Consider the following 23,458-nt stretch of genomic DNA (forward strand, 5'->3'; position numbering starts at 1 on the left):
AAGCCAGGTTGTTTAAATAGCAGTAGATCAGGATCCCAAACTAGAATCATTCCCTCATACAATATAATACATTACTCTGTAACATTTACTACCATAACTTCCACCACTACTACTACTACTGATAATAAAATATCAGTATATTTCAAACTGCAAATAGATCAATCTTAAAGCATTGTAAGTAACAAAGAAGCCTTCAAAGGTCTTAGGATAACAAAAACAGTGAATATTCATGAATACAGTAGTGTATATATGTGCATGTGCACAGTTGCATTATTAAATCCTTTAAAGTCATTTAACTCTAGACATCGTGACCATTATTTTTATCTGAATAATATTTCTGTTGTTCTTAATAAAGTTTCTCCATTGCTATATATGTTACTTGATCACTGTGGCATTTAAGTGATTTTCATTTTCATACCTAGACTAATTACCCCGGCTTGTTCTAAGTTGTCTTTTTGGTTTGTTATATAATGTTCTGCTATCCGCTTTATAAATAGCTGTGATTCCTCAGACAGTCTAGCTGAGAGCAGCAGCATTGTGCCTGTACTCATTACAGCTGAAATGGGGAAGAGGAAGGGGAGAGGACAGTCCTGCTGATAATCTTTTCCATTAAATAAATAACAATGTTGACCTTTAAAGTGCTATAAAAATAAATTAGTTGTCCAGTCTGATAAGGGTAGTGGTGCAGTACTGTTTTTTACAGGGATAATATTGTTATATTTTTGCAGTAAAAATCCATAAGTTGGTTCTATTTTTGTCATCACAGATCACAGGTGTAAGACTATTTTTGGTATCTTTGTGGTCATCAGCATAGCTCATAATGGCGCAGTTGAGTTTGAACGTGAGCAATCACATTTGTGGTATTCAGTCAGATCAGCTCTTCGTATTCAGTTTAAGATCCAAGAACCAAGAATACTCAGTGCAGCCTCATGAAATATACACAAGGCCACAATAAGTCTAATGAGAAGATACATCCTGAGATTAACTGGGACTCATCATCAGTGATGTTCCCTGAGGTCATCAGCACTTTACAAAGTGAGCAGCAGGCAAATCCCCTGCACCCTACTTCTATTGGCTCACAGTCTTCCACAAGCTCCTGATACTTGGCACGCTTCCTGTGATTCACCTTCCCAATGTGGCCTTCCCAGTGCACTGTCAGCTTTATCACTGCCAGTTCATCACTACCAAGTCCCTGACAGAATCAACATATAAGACTGCAGATATTGGTGGAACACTGGGAGAAAACTACTTCTTAGGTCAACTTCCAGCTGCCAATCAGATGCCTTAGTGAATGTTTTAGGCTGTGACTGATTTCTTCTCACAAAGGCAGCTGCTTAGGGTGATTTCTTCAGATGCTGGTGGTTACACTCCCTTGCCTCTAATGTGGAGGACTTGGCAGGTCAGGGTCAGGAACCTGCACTGGGGCGTGTCTGCCACATGTCTGACCAGGTAATCTTCCATTCCAGCATTTTCTTCCATTTTGTCAAGGCTCTCTGCTGCTTTGCTTCTGCTGCCTTTCCCCCACTCTAGCTTGGACTAGCCTCTGTCTATCTTTGCCCAGGGTCTTGTTGGATCAGGGCTTGGACAAACATCCTAGCCCTGCTTATCTGCTAGCCACCATCTTCAATTTTTCCTTGTTACTTCAACTCATTGTGGGTCCCCCACTTGCCCATCTTTAATATCTTTGGAGTCCCTGTTCTGAAAAGAATCAAAGAAGAAAGTAAAGAATAATCCAGAAGAGGTGATCTCTGAAGTGCTAAATGAACTGAGAATGCCTTTGAAATCCTAACAGTGTTGATACTGATGACTCATTTGTAAAAAAGAGAAAGGATAAAGATATTTTTAGTTGATTTCTAGGAGTTAGGTTTCACTTGTGTGTGTTAATATAGAATCTTGTGCAACTAAAATACACCTGATTTGTCCTTTAGAAGTCATAACTACTTTTTTTTAGATATTAGGAAAAAATAAATGAAGTCTATTTTATTTGGTTTAATTAGATCATTTTTATTTAAATCAGTAATTTAAATAAATATACCAATTTACATTTATGAGGGGTTCAAAACTAAAGTTCTGTTTGAGGTCAAGAAATATTTTTTTTCCCTAGCATTTGTGCTAAGAGGGGAACATCTCCTAGAACACAGTGATGTAGATGAGTGAAATGGAAGAAAAATCCCAACAGGGTGGTGAATTTTAAATGTCGCCCACTTATCTCATCTCATCTCATTCATTTATGACTTTTATTTGTGTTTATTTCCCCTGATATTATCAAATTGTAGTTTACTGAAGATTATATTAGATTAATGCTGTATGTCCCTGGTGACTGGGAACTCACAGAGGGGTTAACTCTCAGTGCTGGTCCAAAGCCCGGATAAAATGTGAGGGTTGCGTCAGGAAGGGCATCCGGGGGTAAAACCTGTGCCAAATTCAGACTTGTGGATCGGATGATCCTCTGTGGTGACCCGAACATGAAGCAGCTGAAGGACAACAACAACAACATATTGGATTAACGCTGTAAATGGCAGGTGATGTTTACAGAAGATGTCACTGAGAAGCCATAGGGAATGGCTTCTGAATCTTCTGGTGTCTGTTACATTTGGTAGATTACATTAAATATATTGAATTGGTTTGGTTTATTTAATTTAACTTAATTAAACATAAACTTGTTTAACGTAATTTATTTAATGATGAAATAGAAAGTCGGGTGCAGAAGGATGTTGGGATGAGATTGTAGAATGATTGACGGTATTGTACCGTCCAGGATGATTGTGATGAGACTTTATATGTTTGAAGGGTGGTACAATGCTGCACTTCCACCTTTTTAGGTTTTCTAGATTTGTTCCACTGTCCTGTGGCTAAATTCCACTAGCTGTGCTGAATTGCCCCTGATCAGCATTAAACACTTTTTGAAGATGATATGAAGGTAGTCAGAGTCAGAGTAACATAAAACTGTAGAGTTTGGGTGAGAGTAGACCGGAGGCAGTGGGGATGAGGCTATAGGTTCAGCTGAAGCATGCTTAGATTAATTTTAGGCTTGTGGGTGGTATCATAAAATGAGATGTGCACTATTTTTGTGCCATTTTATATTTCACGTATGTACTCTTAATCCCTCTGAGGCTGAAACACATACACAAATTTTCACATGTAAGTATATGAGACTGCTGTCATTTTTTAATTAAAAATACAAAAATGTTTTTCCTTAAGGGAATTCTCAATTCTTTCAGCATCCTGTTTATAGATTATAACATAAACCTGACATGTGGAAATTTAAAGAATGTAGAGCATGTTTGATTAGAGATTTGGGATCTGACTATAGGTTGTGTTTAGCATTAGACATTTTAAGGACATTATTACCAACCTGTACTAAAACAGGAAGCGTGAAGAAAACATCTTTAGATTTATAATTATAGATTATTAAACTATTCTACAGGTGTTGTTTATGGTTATTTTATACAGCTGTAATGGAATAAATTAACATTTAAATCCTACTCAGGGTGTCGTATTGTTATCCAGGTAATATTTATACACATTAGGTGTCATTTGTCAAGCTGTATATGAACAGATTTATTCGTAAATCATTTGTAGCAGCATTTACAAAGCCTTTATCAGGCTGCCTATGACACACACCCTTATGCTTTTCCAAGCCGGTGTCGACGAGCGCACATTGGTATGCAAGAGCTTCCTGGAGCTGACGGTTGTCAGAATAGCAGCTTCCTCATGTTCCGTGCTTGGTAACCACTATCACCTCTACAGAAAATGTATTTTTTTTCCATTCTAATGTCAAACCATTTTCATTTCACCTCACTTATTCAGAACATCACTTCCAAATATGAATACATTATTCTGATTGAACAGATAATGCATAAATGGATATGAACAACAGGCAAAGTATTCTTTTTACACTTTTTTTTTTCCATGGTGACTGGTATCCTAAGCATGAGGTTTTCACTTTAATGCTAAGTTTTAAAGAACAGCTTGCTAGAGCTCGTGGAGAGGGTTGACAGGTTTCAGCAAAATTCCCATCCCAACTACAACTCAAAACCACACTTAAAAATAGCCCAGAATGTTTGAACATATGAAAAGGTAGAGGTGTTTTTCTTCTTTTTAGTGGTTGTGCACATTTCTGATTTGCAGGATATATCAGCAATATGCAGGCATGCAGAACCACGCTCATGAACTTGAACAAGTTCATAAACTTGATAGCAGATTTACTATTCAGATTTAGCCCAAACTGCCTTCTTGAGTTTTCTGCCATATTTCTGTACAAACTTTTGCAGTATGTATTAAGCCACTCCTCTATATAGCTCATGCAGACTTCATGCTGTGTGCTGTGTGTTCACAGGGCAGTAAATCAATCAGAACAATCAGTTAATTCCTTTAAAACATAAAGTACATACATTATGGATAGTTTCTTCTGGCCATTATAATGAAATGTAGTTTCAAGGATCCTATTTCAATCCTAGTCAGAGTTTTCCCTGCTTTATACTGGATTCTGATAGCATGTCTAGCTTTTCGGATCTTTACAGAATGTATCATAGTAAATAAAGATTCCTGCCTCTGATCCTGTTTGATTGCTGCCTCTGATCCTGTTAAAATCCTGCCTCTGATCCTGTTTGATTCCTGCCTCTGATCCTGTTTGATTCCTGCCTCTGATCCTGTTCAAATCCTGCCTCAGATCCTGTTCGATTCCTGCCACTGATCCTGTTCAATTCCTGCCTCTGATCCTGTTCAAATCATGCCTCCAATCATGTTTGATTCCTGCCTCCGATCCTGTTTGATTCCTGCCTCTGATCCTGTTCAAATCCTGCCTCTGATCCTATTCGATTCCTGTCTCTGATCCTGTTTAATTCCTGCATCTGATCCTGTTTGATTCCTACATCTGATCCTGTTTGATTCCTGCCTCTGATCCTGTTCAATTCCTGTCTCTGATCCTGTTCGAATCCTGCCTCTGATCCTGTTTGATTTCTGCCTTTGATCCTGTTTGATTCCTGCCTCTGATCCTGTTTGATTCCTACATCTGATCCTTTTCGACTCCTGCCTCTGATCCTGTTCAATTCCTGCCTCTGATCCTGTTTGATTCCTGCCTCTGATCCTGTTCGATTCCTGCCTCTGATCCTGTTCGATTCCTGCCTCTGATCCTGTTTGATTCCTGCCTCTGAGCCTGTTCGATTCCTGCCTCTGATCCGGTGTATGTGGAGTTTTATATGTTCTCCCTGTGCTTTGCAGGTTTCCTCCAGGTACTCTGGTTTCCTCCCAGTCCAAAGACATGCATGGTATGCTTGTCTGATACAGACAATTTAGATACAGACATACATACAGACATACAAATTGATACAGACAATTTAGAGCTGCCAATAAGCATTGGCAGCTCTAAATTGTCTGTATCATGTGAATGGGTCTGTGAACGTGTAATTATGTCCTGCAGTGGTTCTGCCCCCTGTCCCGGGTGTCCTCCACCCTTGTGTATGGAGTCCTCTGGGACGGATTCCAGGTTCCCCATGAACCTAAGTAGGATAAGTGGTACAAAAATGTAACCTAAATACATTTCTGGATTTAAGAAATTTCTTGATTTAAAGCTTACATCATCACATTAGAAATTGTAAATATTCTTTATATTTTCCTTTCTGTGTTTTTCTTATTTTCTGTGTATGTGTGTGCCTGAGAGAGATAAATAGAGAGAGAATCATTATTCAGAGGTATAGTAAATTTCTGTTGTGTTTCAGCTGGTGTATGCGGTACTGAGGATGCAGGGAGGAAGGGGCATGTGGAGCCCAGAGAAAAAGCTTTTATCTCACCTGGTCTGCACTGAGTAAATCATCTTTCATCCTCTACTGCAGCATCCATTGTCTGTGAGTATTCTTGTTAATATTTCCTAAAGCCTGACATGACATTGCAAATCTAACGCACTTCATCAAAAGCTTATAAATCCAGAGACTGTAGGTGCATGCAGCTGTTCAGGAGTTAAGGTTGTGCATAACACATAAGCCCACATAATGTGTGTTTAGTAGTCACATAATAATAATAATAATAATAATAATAATAATAATAATAATAATAATAAACATACCATAGCAAACAATCATCTTATTTAGATATTCGTAAGATACAGTAGATCCTATATTTATTAAACAACTCCATACAATTACATTTTAATGGCAGGCAAACTTATCCAGACAGTCTTTGTAGTCTTTATCAAAACACATCATCATGTAAGTTCACAAGGTCGGGGACTAAAAGTGTCAAAACTGCTGGGAAGATTAGTATAAAAAGAAAACACACAATTTTTTTTAAATAGATATAAATTGCTAATTCAAGTGCTTAGTGAAGAGCAAGGTCTTTAGTCATCATTTGAAGGCAGTCAGTGACTCAGTTGTACAGACAGCCAAGGAAAGTTTATTCCATCACCTAAGTGCCAGTGAAGACAAATAATATTCTGGATTCCTTGTATCCTGATAGATGGTGGGTCCAGGAACGTGGTGCAGTGAAAAGTGCTTTAGGGTTAGTGAGGGGTAGTAGTACTACACGATGCGAGTGGAGAGAGTGTAGGAATGGAATGGTGTGGGAAATCTTGAGAAGATTGCAAACAAGTCATGCAGCTGCATTCTGGATTTGTAGCAGTAATCTCATCCCAAAATGGCAAGGAACTGAAAAAGAACCTTCATTTAGAAATATGAGCATATACAGTATACAGTGCCAAGTCATGCCAATATGTAGAGGGTTCTGATTGGCCAGGGGCATGAGTGAATTTGTCGAATTTAAATCAACACAAACTTCTGGAAAGATGACTCCTTATCAGGAGAGATAGAAAGAGAAAAACAGGATTTATGTTCTGGAGGACGAACAGAACACTATTACCAAGATCTGGTTCGAACCAGTTTTAGATAACAAAGTGGGTGAAATAAAATAACCCATCAGTGACCTTTATTTTTTTTTTATAAAGATTTTATTAATGTTGTAAAAGAGAAACCTGCATGACTGAGATCTTGAGATAATCATGCTCCAAATATCTACATCAGCTCAAGTTAGTTTCAGCTGTTGAGTAGCCATCCATGATGAGATGTCTGGCAGGCATGCTGAGGACCATGCAGAAAGTGTGCAAATGAGTGTCTGGGGGAGGAAAGAAGAGGATGAGTTAGGCATCATCAGCATAGCAATGGTAGAAAAATTGATGGAGGATATGACCTCACTGAGCCTTGTGGGATACCAGTGGAAGAGAATCTGCATGAAGATGATGTGGATTTACTCTTGGTTGGCCCATGAATTTTCGAGACTCATGGACAGAAAAGATTTCAAAGACAAATAAAGTCATTGTTTACTTATTAATCTGGTGCTCTTCTAGCTCAGTATGCATTTCGGTTTATCTTAATTGGAGTAAGATGTGATTATATGCTTTGTAGTTCAGTGTGGTGAATGATGGCAGTGTGGCAGATTCTGTAGGTGTGTGAAACAGCCACTTTAATCATGGCAGCATTTGTAAAGTTAACCAGCCAACCAAATTGGGTCAACACCCACATGAGCAAATTGAACATATCAATACACCCACTAGACTGTTTTACATAATCACTCTACCTTATCATTATCTCTTACAATAACCTCTTCTGTAATATGTTTATTGTCGTAATTCATATGCAGTGTGATGTACAAAAAAGAACTGTCCCATGACAATGTAAGTCAGGGAGTAAGTTTTATTTATGAAGCACATTTAAAAGAGTGATAGTTGCCCAAAATGCTGTAAATAAAAAAACAAACAAATAAACAAACAAATAAATAAATAAATAAATAAATAAATAAATAAATAAATAAATAAATAAATAAATAAATAAATAATGCTAGGAAATAATAAATAAATAAAATAAATAAATAAATAAATAAATACTGCGATGGACTGGCCACCTGTCCAGGGTGTACCCCTGCCTTTCATCCTATGTGCGCTGGGATAGGCTCCAGCAGACCCCCGTGACCCTAATTAGGAATAAGTGGGTATAGACAGTGGATGGATGGATGGATGGAATAAATAAATAAATAAATAAATAAATAAATAAATAAATAAATAAACAAACAAACAAACAAACAAACAAACAAATAAATAAATAAATAAATAAATAAATAAGCAAAAGTAAAAAGATTTTGTGTGTGTTTTTATTTAAAAAAACCAAGACAGTCAGGAGTGACTGATCAGAAGACCTTAGAGACCTAGGCTGAGTACTATTACTAATACTAAAAGTATTAAAAGCACAGGTCTGTGATTCATATGCGGTGTGCTGTACACAATTAATCTCATGAAAATATGATAATGATTTCTTCTGCCTTGAGTTGCATTTTGGGTGATAAAGAAATCAGTTCACTTTAATACACTGGTTTATTTTCGATTGTGAACACAGAACACATTCATATCTATCAGTATCTCTGGCTGCAGGAGATCCCACTATATTAGACATGAATCCTAAAAGGTTACTTTTCCATCTCCGTGTTGTTTGTGAATCTCATCACATATTGACTGAAGCAACATTACAGAGGAAATCCATCTATATCTTTCTGTAGCATGGATAAAAGGGGAATATTTTTTTCCCCAGAAGGAAAGAGTGATCCAAACAACCACTTAAAATCATTAGAGAACAGAAAGTGCCATCTTTTTTTTTTCTTTTTCTTTTTTCCAAGATGTAGGGTTAGCATTATTTAGGAATGTTAATAAAATAACAGAGAAATATGATAGATAGTTATGAATAATGTCATTAGCTTCCAAGTTCCCATCAGCTTTATGTGCTTGGTGCATGTGTTAAAATAAAAATGTGTTAAAATGATAAAAATAAAAAAAAAATGAAACGAGCAGCTTGTTTTTGTTAAATGGATTTTCTAAAAATGCTTTAAGTAATAATACTGCCGCCCACTCTCACATATGCTTAGCTTTGTTGTTATAAATAAATAAATAAATAAATAAATTTACAGATTTTCAGGTACATCACAAATTTTCCAGGCTTTTCTTTACTACATGATGCGAGTAAGAAAAGTATAATGTTTAGAATTAATAGACTACGGATTAAATATAATTTAAAGTCTCATCATTTTTATGTCTCAGTAAATCTCCACACTGAAAAATTTACATAATACCGAAACATTACCGTGCCCTTTTAATCTGCTGCAGTTTACTACGCATGATATTACTATCAAATATAGAAGTCAGATTAATCTCTATAATTAAAGTAAGAAAGATTCCCATCTCCTCCCTAATCCAGCTGCAAGATCCTGACAACATCATGTTGTGTAAACCTCCTTCCTTCCTTCCTTCCTTCCTTCCTTCCTTCCTTCCTTCCTTCCTTCCTTCCTTTCTAACAGAAAACTCTTTTTTTTTAAATAAATTAAAAAATAAATTATTGACATGACATTTTTCTGCAACTATAAACTTCTATCTCAAAGAATTTTAGGATTATGAATTTTTGTGTGTGTGTGTGTGTGTGTGTGTGTGTGTGATTTATAAACACCAATTTAAATTGGACTGGTTCAGCACAGAGATAATAAATGTTAATAATAATACAATATTGCAAACTCTTCCTACCCATTAACATGTAATATTTGGAGGGTAGATTTTCTTTTCTTTTCTATTAAAAACAGAAGTTATTAAATAGAGCAGCTGTAGGGGGAATGGAGGCGTGTGCATGTTCATGCCAAGGGGCAGGGAGAGTTTTGCAACACTGATACCCTGCTTTTTGTGCTGATGTTTAATTTTTTTTCTTTTTTTTTATCTAAACACATGATAAAAAAATGTGTGGAATTATAGCATGTCCTTACTGATGCTGTTTCCGTTTCCTACTGCACATCAGCATCCATTTCGATTCATATTACAAAAACCGAAACCTAACGACATCACAGCTGAACATTTTCTTTCTGAATCTATACAATACTCTATATAAATCCATTACAGTTTCATCCCATAACCACAAGGTGTCCTAACCCTTCACCACAACAATTTAATGATGCCATTATCCAGATATTTAAATGAGCTCATAGCAAAGGGTCCCACTAAATCCATTTCTTTTTCTATATATATTATTTTTCACGTCTAATCTCCTGAAGCCCTTAACCTTTATGAAGTCATAATTCAGAGCAGTGGTTATTAATATTAAAAAGACTGATAAGCTTGGAGGAAGCTGGCTTGCTTTCAGGCCATAACTTGGCACCATAGTTCTCTCCAGTTCACATCAAATCATTAGACCGTGCTTTTTGAAAAGGCACGATATCGCATCAGTGCTCAGCCACAAGAACAATGAACTGCTTCATGCTCCTCGTGCTTCGCTGGTCAAACCTATTCAATCAGCCTATAACATCAGAGCGGCAAAATGGCATCCCTGTTTCACTGGTACACATCAGGGACAAAGAGTATTTCCTACACTTTCAGATGGTATTAATTTAATCTCCCGTAACATCAGATGGCCTGTCATGGTGTGTCTGGATTATTATATATATATTTTTTGATCCTCCACAGTCATCAGATAGCCCCATTTGACCTGTAGATTGAAATGTTTGCTTTGGGAGTCCTTGACATCTCTTGGAGTTCATGCAGTTCATGCAGTGTACAGTATCTTTCCAAAAAAGCTTTGTGAGCTCATTGTCTCTGATCGTTTCACTGCGCTGCAGTAACCATATGGGCTTTAGATAAAGTGCACATGTGCTGCTGTGTTATGGCTTTTGCTCTCTGCTTTCATAGGTTTTATTTAAATAGACAATGAAGACCAACTGTTCTTACACGTTGGGTGAGCAGGATAAATATCAGCAGCAGGCATTACTAATATGTCTTTTTAAACAGGACTCAAATACAACAGCTTTTGTACATCTAGCTTATTTTCAAATTTATTTTTTTATTATTACTAGCATAAGTCCAAATGCCTCTACTTTATAATACTGATACGATTCATATCCAAACAAAACCAGCAGTTACTGATCCAGCCATGGATTTGGCTGCAAATTTTGTGATTCTGTACTATATGGACCTTATAATTATATTCGTAAAGCACATTGTTTTTGTATTTTTAAAGTAATATTATACTTTTAGGTAATAATAATAATAATAATAATAATAATAATTATTATTATTATTATTATTATTATTATCATCTAATATATAAAAAATATGATTGTACTGCAACGAAACATTTACTCAGTTAGGTTTCCCATGTTTTGTCCTCACGAAAAGCAGCAAGACAGCTGAATAGTCTTTGTTAAGACAATAATGCTAAAATAATAATTAAAAAAGTTTTAGTCACAATTTTTTCTGGATGTTTGGATGTCATATCTTCTGAGTATTTTAATAATGTCTTTGCAGATATTTTCATCTGTTGTACCCCTTTTTACTTAATTTACTGCGACAGATCATTACCAGGTTAGAGGATTGTTTCTAATTACCTCGTTATACACTTTCATATTTCTATTTAAAAATCATAATGTAAGAAAAAAGGGGAAAAATCAGCAGGTCAATTTTCAGCACTGGAAATATTTTTGGATTAGTTGCAAGCAAATGATATGGAAAGAGCAAACATTGTTTTAATTAGCAAACTTTCTCATTTCCACAGACTAATTTTATAGGACTGTTGCTATGGTCACATCCATGCCTATAATAAGCCTACTGTAAATGCTTATGAACACAGTCTATAAGATCATCCAAAACCACAGAAACACATGGAAGATCACAGCTTCAGCATGTTCTCCTTATCACCAGGTTCTGTTTTTTTTCCAGATTTTTGAGCTAGGTTTCAATTGTTGTTTTTTAAGTACAAATCTCATTTACAAATGTACACTATATTGCCAAAAGTATTCGCTCACCTGCCTTGACTCGCATATGAACTTAAGTGACATCCCATTCCTAATCCATAGGGTTCAATATGACGTCGGTCCACCCTTTGCAGCTATAACAGCTTCAGCTCTTCTGGGAAGGCTGTCCACAAGGTTTAGGAGTGTGTTTATGGGAATTTTTGACCATTCTTCCAGAAGTGCATTTGTGAGGTCACACACTGATGTTGGATGAGAAGGCCTGGCTCTCAGTCTCCGCTCTAATTCATCCCAAAGGTGTTCTATCGGGTTGAGGTCAGGACTCTGTGCAGGCCAGTCAAGTTCATCCACACCAGACTCTGTCATCCATGTCTTTATGGACCTTGCTTTGTGCACTGGTGCACAGTCATGTTGGAAGAGGAAGGGGCCAGCTCCAAACTGTTCCCACAAAGTTGGGAGCATGGAATTGTCCAAAATGTCTTGGTATGCTGAAGCATTCAGAGTTCCTTTCACTGGAACTAAGGGGCCAAGCCCAGCTCCTGAAAAACAACCCCACACCATAATCCCCCTCCACCAAACTTTACACTTGGCCCAATGCAGTCAGACAAGTACCGTTCTCCTGGCAACCGCCAAACCCAGACTCGTCCATCAGATTGCCAGATGGAGAAGCGCGATTCGTCACTCCAGAGAACGTGTCTCCACTGCTCTAGAGTCCAGTGGCGGCGTGCTTTACACCACTGCATCCGACGCTTTGCATTGCACTTGGTGATGTATGGCTTGGATGCAGCTGCTCGGCCATGGAAACCCATTCCATGAAGCTCTCTGCGCACTGTTCTTGAGCTAATCTGAAGGCCACATGAAGTTTGGAGGTCTGTAGCGATTGACTCTGCAGAAAGTTGGCGACCTCTTCGCACTATGCACCTCAGCATCCACTGACCCCGCTCCGTCAGTTTACGTGGCCTACCACTTCGTGGCTGAGTTGCTGTCATTCCCAAACACTTCCATGTTCTTATAATACAGCTGACAGTTGACTGTGGAATATTTAGGAGCGAGGAAATTTCACGACTGGATTTGTTGCACAGGTGGCATCCTATCACAGTTCCACACTGGAATTCACTGAGCTCCTGAGAGCGACCCATTCTTTCACAAATGTTTGTAAAAACAGTCTGCATGCCTAGGTGCTTGATTTTATACACCTGTGGCCATGGAAGTGATTGGAACACCTGATTCTGATTATTTGGATGGGTGAGCGAATACTTTTGGCAATATAGTGTATATATATATATATATATATATATATATATATATATATATATATATATATATATATATATTAAAAATGGATGTAACAATCAATATTGACTATATTTTATGATTACTGATGGATTTTTCATGGTTAAGATGTTGGACTGATAATCAAATGGTTGTGAGTTCAAATCCCTTTAACTGCTCAGTTGTATAAATGAGATAAATTTAAGCTGTTCTGGATGGATAAGGACATCACACATCAGAACCTAATATCAGAAATGTATGTTTTCATATAAAGTCCATAGTCCTGCTCTTGGGATAATGCCTTCAGTGCTCCTGCGCCCTTCATGGCACTGTCCAGGAAAAAGAAAAATGAATGAATAAACCCTTTTTCCATCACAATTTAATCAACATTAAGGTTAGTCTTCACATTAATCTTTTTTTTATTATTATTATTAAGAGTGAGATCGAGGAGACGTTTTTAGTGCCAGATTGAGTAGGATGTGTTGTGGATGGAGAGGATGTCAGGATTCTCTAGCACTAACTTCACTGCCTCTCATTGCTCTAGTTTTGTGCTCCAAGCAATTTAAAACTGATGTTCAAATCCATGTCATTAATTTTTCTTATTAATGTTTAGCAGCATGATTTAGCACTGAATTCATTAGAAAAAGCGTGAAAGAAACTGAGCTTAACTTGTTATTTATGCTTGTTGTTACAATCCATGACATAAAGATTCCAGGTCCAATTCTGAGAATTGACTGAAATGAGCCAGAAACAGTTAGTTTAAACAAAATAGTTTAAGAGTAGGACTAAGAATGAACAAAGGTTTCATGACAGTTATTCAGAAAATGAAAAGAAAAACAACTTCACAAATTATGACTATGATTAATCGTGTGAGTTGAAGCAGATATAAAATGGCTGAAATCACTTTACATTATTCTGAAATTTGAGCTCACATGCCGTCTCTGTAAAAAAAGCAAGTTGCTAAGATTTATATGGAACCCCTTTAAATGACATATCAAGAAGGTTGTTAAATAATTGACTAGGATGTGCAGAAAACCTCAGGTCTTCTACTCCTCTCCTTCCTGAGTGCTTAGAGTGATTTGTGAGATTTACTGAAATGCAAACCAAGAGGAAGGTGCACTATGAATATTCATAACCATGAATCATAATCGATGCACAGTGGGAGAAATGAAGCAGAGATGAAATACACTCAGCCTTACACAGTTTCACTTCCCTGTTCTCTTCAATATCTGTTGGTTCAGATAGAGTAGAAAACCGGCAGGCATGGAAAAAATAGGATTTGGGGAGGCTGAGTGTTTGAAAAAAGATTTGCTGTAATCTGAGCCTAGATTGTAGAGAGTGAAGTCAAGGTCAGTTTTTCCTTATGGAGAGGAGAGGGGGAGTGAAGGATAGGCAAGCGTGGATGCTTCTCAGGCTTGTGGAAGCAACATTGGAATGAGGCAGTGGTAGGGAGATGGCGAAAGCTTTGATATTTAGCCCACACATGTGTGTCTTTGGAAAGCAGCCTGAGCTTCTTAAAGGCCTGCCATCTGAACACGTCATGTAGACGTCACAGAGAGTTGCAAAACAGCATCCCACACGTTTAGCGAAGAGCGCTGCAGCAGGCTTACTTCAATTACTTGGTGTTAAAGATTTTCCCTTTCTAAGTTCACTTTACCAAAATTCATATATTTATATTCAGTAACTGCTTTATTCTGATTAGTGTAGCAGTGAATCCAGCAGTCTATCCCAGGATCACAGAAGAAAGAAGAAGAAGAAGAAGAAGAAGAAGAAGAAGAAGAAGAAGAAGAAGAAGAAGAAGAAGAAGAAGAAGAAGAAGAATTAAGCAGCTGCCTTGGACTTTATTTGTCACATATTCAGCATATTTCATTGAATTATTTCCTATACATCACATCTACTATTACCTCTAATTTATTCATATTATTTCTATTCATTCTTTTTTAACTTAGTTTCTTAAATTTAGTTTATTTATGTGCGCAGTAGAAGGTGTGGCCAGGTTTCATTTCATTGAAAGCTGTATACTGTATATAACTGTGTATAGGACAAATAAAATCTTGAAATTAATAACCCAGCTTGTTTGAGTTGGAGCACAGAGTTCACCATGATACAGCACAATTTGTTTCAGAGAGAGTTAAGGGCCTAACTCAAGGATCCAACAGCAGCCACTTGGTAGTGCTTGGGCTTTTAACCCTTGGCTCAGTAAGCCAACACCTTAACTGTCGGGTTACACACTGACCACTGGGCATGAAACAAAAACACACTCTGGATAGGACAAAATGACAATTACAATTATTGCAAATGAATAGGAACATAATGTTTTTATAGCTTTGTAACTTGATTTGCACTAAATAAAAAAAAAAGTCTTGTAACTTCTAGGGATTTTGTGTTGGAAATGATTATTTTTATATTAAGCCCATATAATAATTAAAAACCCTTAACCCAGAGGTAAGAAAACCTATTTGCAAAGTTCAAGTGTTGCTCCAGGTTTTTATTTCAACCACAACTAAAATAACACAACTATACTGAAGAGTGGGACCAAGTGATTAAACAGTGGAATCAAGACTGGCTCTGCTTGGTTTGAACCAAAGACCTGCAGCCACACCTGCCCTTTCTGGATAATATTCCACACCCCTGAATTGGAAGTTTGATTACTTTGCTCTCTCAAATAGGCAGTCTGCTTCTTACTGAATGTGAGCGAAATAAAGATGTCCTTACCCACAGCACACCAGTTTTTGGTGGACATCTCTATACCTTAACCTCGTGTAGGACTTTAATTTGTTAAAATCTTATTTTTATTCTAAAGTTTTAACCAACGTTGTAGCAGTTATAGCATGACTAAGTACATATTTAGGATCTTTGCAGGATGTTATTTGACTGGTTTTACCGTTGTATGAATACAAACATATGTATAAATAGCTTATAGTTCATATCTTAATCATTAAAAAAACATTTCCAATAATAAGCAACATAAGATAAGATAAGATAAGATAAGATAAGATAAGATAAGATAAGATAAGATAAGATAAGATAAGATTGTCCCAAAGCAAATTTGTATTAGACACATACAATACGAAATCTGCTGTTTTATACAAGTAATATATATATATATACAACATTCAGCAACATTTTCTCTTATTTTTTTCTCACTACAAAAGTTAAGCTCCATCCATTTGTTTTATTTAATTAAAATATACATGCACCGCTGCACCAGCTTGGACTGATGCAACCAGTTTCCTGAGTAATTTCCCTGGCCACAATGGAATCTTTGGTCTGCTACTATAAATTAAATAAATAATCTAAAAACATTTAAACAAATAACAAATAAGCATAAATAACACATCAACAAGCTGTCTTGAATATACAAGCAGGAATACAGTTGAATAATGCTCTTGTTGTGGCAGTACACAGGCAGGCCCATGGCCATGAAGTGACAAAAGGATGTCATTAGAAAATTCAGCCAAAGCTGATTTTAATCAAACTGAAACTGAGTAAGGCACTCGCTGGGATTTGCTTACCAGCAGGCCCAACACTTCTCCTAATTATAAACCATTGCCTTTAGTTTTGTTTGTGTAATGGGGGATGTAGAGAAGCTACCAAAAGATTGCAGATTTTGCAGGTTTAACTGTTGAAACTAGGGTAATAAGGGCTTCTGTAATGTGCTGCCACACAGGTATGCTGTCTCAATCAAGGAGAGAAAGATAATCCAGGAAAAAAAAAACTTATATAACAGATTGTATAAGTTTGACATTTTAGTCATGATGGTAAAGCCGTTCTTTTTATAAAACCTTTTTTTCAATCCTTCACATGTGACCCCAAAACCAACTCACACAAGCCGTGCAGTTCTTGGTTATTTCTCCTACTTAGTCTAGCTTGACGTGTGAGGTTGGGGTCAAAAATTGAAACGAAGACAGCGAGAATAATGCATGAGATATCAATATTGAGGGCAATGTTGTTCAAGGTCATTTCATACAAAGCTGAAAAAGGGGGGATTGAATAGAAGGAGAATGCAAAGGGAGAATTTCTCTGGTGATTATTTATTTATTTATTTATTTATTTATTTATTTATTTTTAAGTGACAGGTTATGGTCCTTTGTCTATCATGCAAACCCCAGTAAGCATGGAAAATGCTGGGATTGCACAGGATCTGATGAGGATGCATTTTATTTCATTGTGTTATATTATATTAAAAGTATAATGTATTCAGAAATGATGCTGCTGCTCATGCTCAAAAGCTCCTGATTACATGATTGCACTTGACTACATAATATACAGTTACAGAAAGGAAATTATTACAGTTGCAGTATCTGGTGTCCCCCAGATGAGGATGACGTTCTCTTTTGAGTCTGGTTCCTTTCAAGGTTTCTTCCTCGTATCATCTAGCAGTCATTTTTGAGGGGTATTTAGATTTTATTACATTAATTATATTATATAACATATAGATTTCCATGCACTTCTGTGAGAATTTTAAAATATTTATAAATATTTTGAGCAGAATTTTGTATTTAAGACTCATTTTTTGATCCACTGTGTGCATAGTGTATTATTTCTGTATGTCTTCAGGGGACCGAATGTGCATAGTTTTATTTGCATGATATGTTACAAGAAGGTCTTTACAAGGATAGTTAGGCAAAAGTGTGTGTGTGTGTGTGTGTGTGTGAAATCAATTATCATTAGCTCTGAGGTTGCCTGATGTGCAGGTGAGGTCTTCCATCATGCAGCAGCATGTGTGGTGCTCTAAGAATGATGGAGTGTGTCAGTAAGCAGAGCTGTTATAGATTCTGCCAATTACAGCTGCTGTGTGTCCAGCTCTTGCAATTGGTCACAGTGGGGAGAGCAGAATAGAGTGAGCATGGAGAAAGCTGGAATGGGCAGGAGCTGATGGACTTAGGGACTGTAATAGATTCCATGACTCAATGAGAGGAACAACCAACACCGGAGTCAGTGACGTGAGCTTCTTGCATTTGGCTCATTCCTGCGACCAAATCACAGCCACCATGTTATTCTCAATAAGATGCTGCCTTGCATGTTTTATGGCTTAAATAAAAGCTATCTTGTTATTCTCCTTCACCAGAACCTTCTGAGGAATAAGAGAGACCAAGAGCTATTGACAAGTTTATTTTCTTTTGGCTGCATTGCATATACCTTGAGTGTTGACTAACAAAGTACATAGCAGTCATATAGGAAGTGGCTAGATTCTGTAAGCTAGTTTAAAGGAGAGTTCTGGCTCTAGCATAAATAAATCACTTTTGATGTGTGTATATTGCAGATGATATACCAAGTCAAAAATTGGATTAAATTTCTGGAAATTACAAGTAAAGCAGTGTTGTTGGAACAGAGTCCAGACCCGAATGCAGGATAAAGCAACAGAGGGATTTATTAAGGAAGACAAGAGACAAACAAAACAAAAGAAACACTAAGATTAAAACTGAGCAACTGTGGGGACACGGACACAAGAAACATGAAACCGTGAGTGCGAAATGGACGCGGAAATCAAAAACTCAGCAAAAAACAAGTGCAACACAACAGGCATATATAGAGGAGGCAATCAGGGGAGCATGAACAGGTGTGCAGGGGCAGGAATCAGGACAGAAGATCAGTCGGGGCAAACACACGTTAAACAAAATGTAAACAACAGCACATGGCACAAAAACACTTCAGTGACACTACAGATCGCCCTCTGGTGGTGTGGCAGGAAAATGTCCAAGTAGTCCATGACAGTGTTGGATAGATGTAAACAGATGTTTCACAGTGGCCAATGAATATGAATGCCATGGACTCCCCACCAGCACTCTCACGCTCCCAGTCACAAGTCTTCTGATTATGTTCACCTGTGTTTAATTTTGTATATTTGGTTTACACCCTTCATAAGCACCTTTGTTTCAGTTCACTGTAGCGAAGTATACGTTCTGTTCTGTTCATTCCCTTGGGTTTGTCATGTTACTAAGCCTGTTAATCTCAGCACTGATTTTGTTCTCGACCTTGACTCTACCTAGCCCATATGGATCTGTTTACTCCTGTTGACCTGTGCTGGTTTGTACCCGCTGATTGCGTGATGGTTTTGGATTGTACTCTTTTCTCATTTGTGTGATATTTTTAGCTGTTCCTAATTTTGTGATTTTTAAAAAAATTATCATTAAACATGCTGCATTCACATCTAATCTGTCTTGTGACAACCTAATAGCCATGAGCAAACTTTTTACTCCTACTGATACATTTAAATGTCTTACACCACTTATTAAAAATAACCATGATTTTTAAAATAAAAAGTAGAACTCCCAAGACATTCAATTACATTTAATCCCATAACGGTTTAAATCCAATATTAACATCAGCAGAAATAACAACACTGTAATTAGCAATTACAAAAGTTTTCAAGACCTGTGTTTCTTAGGATTTTGGAAACTACTTCATAAAAGTATCCTCCCCCTATCAAGAACACTAGTGGGACATGTGAGGTATATCATAGATCCTTGAAATTGCATTAACAGGCTACTTCATAAAGGTTTTGTAACCCTAACATAGTGAAACTTAATTAAACCTGCTCTCTAACAATTCATAACAATCAAATATATCCTGAAGGTCTGAGGTGGGAATGGAGAGGCATGTCATTTGTACAAAACATGTCAGAAAATCTTATTGAAAGGTTTTGCTTCTGGTGCTTCATCCTGTCTCAGAATAAACTCTGTCTTTTTGAGCATCATGCTGCAGGGGCAGGGCTAAGAAGCATTTTCACTGCATACTGAGTCATTTCTGAATTTTTTACTTGGCTAACTCTATGTCTTATTGCCTACAAAATAAATGCATACAATTTTTTTTATTCTAACCTACCAGTCAAAACGTGGATACATCTACTCATCTTCACCTGTTCACCTGCTTTTACTATTTCCTATTTTAGACCAGTGGTGGGCTGTCAGGGCCAGCAAGGCCTTCTCTGCTGGCCTAAACAGCAGTGATCTGAATCACTGACTTGCATTTTAATATATTTAATATATTTTTCCATGAATGTGTATTAAATTATTCCCAATAGTCTATTCTTTACATTTCATAGCTTTTCTCTCATTTGCGCTGCTTCCTGTAGTGTATATTTATGATAAGAGTATTTATCCAATCATATTTCAGCCAGTGGCTGACATCATGTGTTGCCAGAGTGAAAGAAATCTGCCGTAAGGACTTCAGAATCAATAGTGCAGGCACCTGTAGCTTAAAATAAATGACAATGAAATTGTTACCTTAACCAATCAGATTGTTGGTGTCACTGGGGCCATCTAGCAGGCATACGATTACGTCAGCAATTTCCCGTTCTTTGATTGGATAATTGGGGTAGTCAGAGGCAGCAAACTGCACATATACAGTGTTTCTATATTCGCTGCATCCCATTTCCGATGCTGCATCCTCCGGAGATTGCAGTTTGCTGCATACAGCATCAAGAATGACTTTTTTGAGAAAAGTAACCGTAATAACTATTCCTTGTGAGGTGTGAAATACTATAGCCTAATTTCCTTTTTTTACTTTGCTATGTAACGGTTGATTTGTATCTATTGCCGTGGCGTCCAGGGGCAATTGTAGAATTTTTTTTTTTTTAATTCAATTCAATTTTCATTTACCTGCAATGAGGGTATAATTGTAAAAAATAAATAAATAAAATAAAATAACATAAAATAAAATAAAAATAAAATGAAGGTTTGACTAACAGGGTAGGATGGTAAACTTATTGCAGCATTCCACTGTATTGCATAGATGTGTATAACATTTGAGTACTGAACAAGCCAAATACGAGTCTTCCTGATCTCTCACACACACACACACACACACACTTGTCCTCACTCTGCGACGTTGCGGTCTGCGGATTGAAGAACGCGCTGAAAGATGGGGAGGAGCTGAAGTCTGCTGCTGTTTTCATATGAAATTTAAAGGGGACTGAGGCGATCACCAATTTGTGAACAGTCTATGGCTAAAGCCCCCCTAAAAATGGCCAAGCAATGCCCATGGTGGTGCCATAATGATGGTATAGAGGTGGATTAATTCAGGAAGGACACCAGTGAAGGCCTAGGGTTAGACTACTAAGTTTTAGACTAATAAGTGGGTAAATTAACACAATGAAATAACACATTTGGAATTATGCAGTGGCCAAGAAATGCATTAAAGTAAAAAGTGTTAAAAAAATCAAACTATATCATGAGCACTTTGCACACTCTTGGTATCTTCTCAACCCGCTTCATGAGTGAGCTTCAGTCAGGAGTCTTTTCTTAAATTTTGCAAATAGACCTAGAATTTTTGGCTACAATGAAGAAAAAAAAATGCATGTTTATGAGTAAAATGCTGTAAAAATTACAGAGAACAAATTTATAGCAACATAGAAGCAGCCTTTATTTTTGTCAGAACACAGTGAAATTCTTTCTGCACATATCCCAGCTTTGATGTTTGGGGCCAGAGATCAGGGTAAGCCAGGATACAGTGTCCCTAGAGCAGAGAGGTGTAAGGGCCTTGGTCATGGGCCCAAAGGTGGCAGCTTGAACCCTGACTTTCCAATCAACAAGCCACTTAACCACTTGAGCCACCACTGCCCCAAAATGGTGTTGACAACAAGGATTTGAACCCACATGGGCAAAAAATGGATTAGCAGTCCATCACCTTAACCACTTGTCCTTGTTCTATCATATTTTATATAATAAAAATAACAAATAATCTGGTAAATTTTCTTGATAACTGATGCAAGAAACAACTGAGATGAAGGTTAAAGGGTCTTGCTGAAGAACCCAACCACGGAAGCTTTAAAGTCCTGTGATTTGAAAACACAACCTTCTAATCTTTACACAAATCCTTTAACCACTGAGCCACCACAACTAGCTTAGCTATTGAGTCAATACAATCATTTAGTGGAATTAAGTGGTAGAAGAGAATGAATGAATGCCACTATTATACTATGTTAATATTATAATTTAATAATATAATACAATTTTGTTACAGTCACATGCGCAAAGCTTTTTTTTGACTGTTCTTCAGAAGAAAAAACAATTAAAAATCAAATAATTAACACGCTGTTTCAAAAAATATTTGAAGTATAGATTTTAAAGTGCATTATTGGCAGAAGAAACTTTATTTTGTTTAAAATTTTGTATAAAACCGGATGACCTTTTGTTATCATTTATTTGATTCATTTTCCTTTATTTGGCTCAATGACTTTTGCATTCCACATCACAAATGTCTGAAAATTCTTTGAATTGATAGAAACTGAAATGTGTATACATTGCACATGAAATACACCAGATGGTTAGATACATGCCATGTGGCACTGCAGAGTCATTAAACACATCAGGCCACAAGTCAATCCTTCAATTCAATCCATTATTCTTTCTGCTAAACAACATCATCCCACTGTTCCCATCATGCTGTCTTCTTGGAGATACATCAGAAATCAGCATCACTGAGAATGAGCTCAGAGCTATCCACTGCCAAGAAAAACACACTAATAAACCATAATAAAGAATTTAAGGTTAGAGCTTGGGGAAAGGTTTTTCATTTAGATAAATAATAAAATATATTTATTAACAGTCGATATATTTTCCCACATATCTTCTATGAGAGAGCTATAATACACTTTTCAAGTCAGGTTTTTATTAAACCTTGTGGGAAAATACAACAAACTTCTAACACAAAAAAGCTTTCAAATAACTTTATCTGTAGATGTATATATCATACAGAATAATAAAAATACAGTTTAATAATGCATTAATAACAAGTGATCAAGACCAAACCTTGTAATTTTTTTTTACTCATTGGGGAAACTCAGCTTAATGCTAACATCAGCATAGGTGAAATGGACTGGTCAACATTGGTGTGTTGCTTTTTTTGGTGTGGTTTAGTCCATAACAAACAATTCAGCTGTGGAAACAGTTTCATTCGATGTGGTGTGCTATTTATGCACACTTTAGTTTAAAGTGTGATATATACAGTAAATTCAATTCAAGGCAAATTATAACAAAAATAATTACTTTATTTACATACAAATATCAATGCTATTATGATACCAATAATCAAAGTTGCACTTTATGCAATGGATTTCTTTAATGCTTTAATATGATCTCAGTATTCAATAACTAATCAGCCCATAGTGCCCTCCAAAAATATTGGCACAAAAAAGGCTGTAAAAATTCTTTATTGTTTAAACTTTTGATCTTTAGTTAAAAGAATTCACAAAAATATCTCTGTTAAATATATTTGTGGAACAATTATTGGCACCCTTTTAGTCAATATTTTGTGCTACTTCTCTTTGCCAAGATAGCAGCTCTGAGTCTTCTGGTACAAAGGAGAATACTGTTATTTCAAAAAATAAATAAATAAATAAATAAATAAATAAATAAAAATTGGGAAAGACTGAAACCACTGAAGTTGGTGTGATGGCAAAAGGCTTTAATTCTGCCTTAGTAAG

At 36.6% G+C, this 23,458-nt stretch overlaps 1 protein-coding gene across 2 annotated transcripts in view; it reads left to right on the forward strand.

Moving 5' to 3' along the window:
• Positions 1-23,458, forward strand: part of lingo1a (leucine rich repeat and Ig domain containing 1a) — a 113,401-nt gene that overhangs the window by 47,883 nt on the left and 42,060 nt on the right. For both annotated transcript variants that reach the window (XM_058408700.1, XM_058408697.1), the window contains one exon: positions 5,721-5,846. The gene's annotated coding sequence lies outside the window, so the exon portion shown is untranslated. The remainder of the gene's footprint in view (positions 1-5,720; positions 5,847-23,458) is intronic.

Source organism: Hemibagrus wyckioides, linkage group LG14, assembly GCF_019097595.1.
Source record: "Hemibagrus wyckioides isolate EC202008001 linkage group LG14, SWU_Hwy_1.0, whole genome shotgun sequence".
In the NCBI taxonomy this organism is placed as follows: domain Eukaryota; kingdom Metazoa; phylum Chordata; class Actinopteri; order Siluriformes; family Bagridae; genus Hemibagrus; species Hemibagrus wyckioides.